Here is a 4452-nt window from a genome sequence, read left to right on the forward strand (position 1 = left end):
AGGAGACTGAGCCAGACCTACCTGCTAGTGTTGGAGCATCTCCTGCAGATGCATAGGTTGGCAGGGGCCCTTGGCGGGGACATAGTCACTGGAAGCAGCAGTGCTGGGAGATACGTCTTGGCAAGTCCTCTTGGATGTCTCATAGAGCCTGCAGTCTCCGGGACTGGGTTGCCTCAGGACAAAGAACTAACAAGGAGTCCCACCCATCAGCAGACAATTGGACTAAAGATTTACTGAGCACAGCCCTGCCCACCAGAGCAAGACCCAGTTTTCCCTACAGTCAATCCCTCCCATCAGGAAGCTTGCAAAAGCCTCTTATCCTCATCCACCAGAGGGCAGACAGAAGAAGCAAGAATACAATCCTGCAACCTCCAGAAGGAATAACACAATCACAGAATGCTAACCAAAATATTATTTGTAGACTTTTTAATGGGGCCACTCTGATTGGTGTGAGGTGATATTAAAACCTCATTGTAGCTTTCATTTGCACAATTATTCCTCTAGTAATTAGCAATGTTAAGCATTTTTCATGTTCCTGTTTACCCTCTATGTCTTTCTGTTTCTAATTTCATTGGTTTCTGCTCTTATCTTTATGTTTTCCTTCTGCCTATTTTGGATATATTTGCTCTTGCTTTTCTAAATTCTTAAGGTGAAACCTTAGATTGTTGATCTGAAATCTTCCTTCTTTTCTAATATTAGCATTTAAAATATAAATTTCTCTTTAAGCATTTCTTTAGCTGTTTCCTAAAATTTATGATGTATTGTGATACTTTCTTTTAGTTCAAAGTATGCTAATTTCTGGAGCTTCCGTGGTAGTTCAGCTGGTAAAGAATCCACCTGCAATGAGGGGGACCTGGGTTCAATCGCTGGGTCAGGAAGTTCCACGGGAGAAGGGATAGGCTACCCACTCCAGTATTCTTGGGCTTCCCTGTGGCTCAGCTGGTAAAGAACCTGCCCTCAAAGCAGGAGACCTGGGTTCAATCCCTGGTTTGGGAAGATCCTCTGAAGAAGGGAAAGGCTACCCACTCCAGTATTCTGGCCTGGAGGACTGTATAGTCCATGGGGTTGCAAAGAGTCAGACATGACTGAACGACTTTCACTTTTTTCCATGCTAAATTTCTGTATGATTTATGGCTCTACTCATGGGTTATTTACAGTGTGTAGTTTAATTCCTAAATATTTGGGGGTTTTCCAGAGATCTTCCTGTTACTAATTTCTGCTTTAATTCCCTAGAGTCAGAAAATTTATTTTGTATGATTCCATTCTCTTGAACTTTTTGACACTTGCTTTATGACCCAGAATTTAGTCCATTTTGGTGAATTCCATGTGTACTTGAAAAAGAATGTATACTCCACTGTTGTTGGAGATAGTATTCTAGTTGGTCAAGCTAGTCAACTATTTCTGTTTCAGTTTTATCAGGCTTTTCCCAATGTATTTTGAAGCTCTGTTATTAGATACACAAGCATTTACAATTATTTTCTCTTGATAAATTGCCTCCTTTATTATATATTGTCCTTTTTATTCCTAGTAATGATCTTTGTTCTGAAATCTGACTTAGTCTGATATGACTGTGGTCACCTCAGCTTTCTTTTGAGTGGTGCTTACATGACATATCTTTATTTATTATTTTTACTTTTAACCTATCTTCATATTTATATTGAAAATGAACCCACTGTATGTAGCAAATAGCTTGGACTTTGCTTTTTTATTTGATGTAGCAGTCTATACTTTGTAATTGGAGTGTTTACATAATTCAGGGTTATGGTGAAAAGAAAAGAAAAAATGAAAGTCACACTGTCCTGTCCAATTCTTTGCTATCCCATGGACTGTAGCCTGCCCAGCTTCTCTTTTCATGGAATTCTCCAGGCAAGAGTACTGGAGTGGGTTGCCTTTTCCTTCTGAACCAGGTAAAGAACTCAGATTCTTTACCAACTGAGTTACTAGGGAAACCCATTAGGGTTAGGGTAATGTAATGTAATTATCAACATGGTATACTTGAATGTTGTTTAGAGAGCAAATCTTATGAGCTCTCATCACTATGAATGCTGCTGCTGCTGCTAAGTTGCTTCAGTCGTGTCTGACTCTGTGCAACCCCAGAGATGGCAGCCCACCAGGCTCCCCTGTCCCTGGGATTCTCCAGGCAAGAACACCGGAGTGGGTTGCCATTTCCTTCTCCAATGCATGAAAGTGAAAAGTGAGCATTTCTATATGAGATGATAAATGTTGACTAAACATGTTGTGATAATCATTTCACAATATATGTAAGTCAAGTCATGATGCTGAACATCTTAAATTTATACAGTCCTGTAGGTTGAATATGCCTCAAAAAACTGCAGGGAGGCGGAGAAAAATTTTCTCTTTATCACCGTTTTTCAACGATTTGGTTGGGGTGTATCTTGGTGTTGTTTCTCTGTTTATTCTTCTTGAGGTTTGTTGAGATTTAAAACTGATATTTATACATTTTGCTGCTAAGTATCTTCAGCCATATCTGACTCTTTGTGACCCTACAGACTGTAGCCCACCAGGCTCTTCTGTTCATGGGATTCTTCAGGCAAGAATACTGGAGTGGGTTGCCATTTCCTTCTCCAATTTATACATTTTATGAAATCTCAAATATGCTAGCCATTATTTCTTAAAATAATTTTTTGCTCCCTCATCTCCCTTGTACTCTCCTCTCTTCAAATTTTACATGTGCTGAAATATTTTCTTTCTTATTCCTCAGATCACTGCTACCCTCCTCATTTCTTTAGTACTTTTCACTCTGTAATTAGCTTTAATAATCTCTGTGGTTTTGTCTTCAAGCTTTCTTTTGACTAACCAGCCACTAATCTCATCCAGTGTATATGTGTAATTTTTTCAAATATTATGTTTTTTTATTCTAGAACTTCCATTGGGTCTTTTTCTATATATCTTCCATTTCTTTCTTGTTTTCTATTACTTCCTTATACATATGAAGCAGATTTTAGTGGCTATTTTAAAATCTTTATCTATTAATTCCATCAAAGTTTTCCTTTCTATATTTGCCTCCATAGATTTTTCTCCTGATTATCTGCAATATTTTCCTTCTTCTTTGTATGTCTTGTAGATTTTTACTAGATACCAGATATTTTTAATTTTACATTGTTGGGCTCAGTTTGGACTTTGTTCTGGCATGCCAATAATTTGCTTGAAAGCAGTGTAATTTTTTTCAAAGATTGCTTTTAGGTTTTGTCAGAGTGGATTCAAGTTAACCTCTTGTCTGTGAGAAGGTGCTGAGCAGGAGAAAAGAATTAATTCCAAGGACAGGTAAATGGAGAAGAATAGGACTCAAGAGCCAAGGAGAGAGCACAGAGGAATGAGATAGATCAATGGCTAAAGACCTAAGACCAGCACAGCAGAGGGACTGCATTCCTGCAAAAGCCACCACGGTGGGGGGGAGGGAGTTTGTGCTTATATGTAAAACTGAGTTCTGGGCTTAGATAACCATAAGCAGGTTTGTCACTTACACTCAGAAGGTGAGTGTGGTGTGGACATACTCTTGGTGTATATCTATCATCCTTGTCTCCACCCGCTCAAAGGAAGAGTTGTGTCCACCCCATGTACTAATCAAAATTCCTGCCACACAATTAAAAAATGACATCTCTGATCCCTCCTGTTATCCTACTCTAAATGAATCTAAATTGCAGTGCCACTAATGGGAAGAAAAAAAATTTTATTTACAGAGCTGTATAAGACAGTGGGAAGGACAAGGTGGCAAGGTGCCCTGGGACCCTGTTCACATACAGGCTATCCCCACCCCCTCTGTTTGCAGGGAGAGAAGTAGGGAGGCTCCTTTCCCAGCTGTGGTTCCATGTTCTGGATCATGAAATGATCCTCTCTGCTTTCCACTAACAAACTTTATTTCCTCAGTTACTCACTATCTGTGACCACCTAGCATCTCATATCCTTCACGTGAGGCAGACTTCCTCCTTCCTTCTTTCACTCAGTCGTGTCCAACCCTTGCGATCCCATGCACTGTAGCCCACCAGACTCCTCTGTCTGTGGAATTCTCCAGGCAAGAATACTGAAGTGGGTAGCCATTCCCTTCTCCAGGGGATCTTCCCGATCCAGGGATCGAACCCAGGTCTCCTGCATTGCAGGAGGATTCTTTATCATTTGAGCCACCAGGGGAGCCCTCTTTCTTCTTGGAGACCACATTGGAATGTCAATCCACTCAAAGGAATATTAATTTTATCAATTCAGTGCACTCAATACAACATGGGACAGCCCAGGAAAGGCGAGGGGAGTGGCGGGTAAAAATGAAGAAAAATCAAACAATGCCAAAGAATGGCATGTCTCAACTATCCTTACCCAGCACCTCAGATGCCCTGATGGTCAAAATAACAAATAAGGGGGCATCTGGCCCCTGATGGGGGGAAACCAAATTCAAGAACATTCTATAAATTACACAAAGGACAAATTCAGGAAATAAAG

The 4452-nt window shown here is 40.2% G+C and overlaps 1 long non-coding RNA gene across 1 annotated transcript in view; it reads right to left on the reverse strand.

The window, feature by feature from the left end:
* The window catches only part of LOC113897331, a 64775-nt gene extending 64503 nt beyond the window's left edge, over positions 1 to 272 (reverse strand). Inside the window, exon 1 of the long non-coding RNA XR_003512327.1 lies at positions 22 to 272. This is a non-coding gene — a long non-coding RNA (uncharacterized LOC113897331). The remainder of the gene's footprint in view (positions 1 to 21) is intronic.
* Positions 273 to 4452: the final 4180 nt, after the last annotated feature.

The sequence above is a fragment of the Bos indicus x Bos taurus genome, chromosome 8 (assembly GCF_003369695.1).
Source record: "Bos indicus x Bos taurus breed Angus x Brahman F1 hybrid chromosome 8, Bos_hybrid_MaternalHap_v2.0, whole genome shotgun sequence".
NCBI classification, from domain to species: Eukaryota; Metazoa; Chordata; class Mammalia; order Artiodactyla; family Bovidae; genus Bos; species Bos indicus x Bos taurus.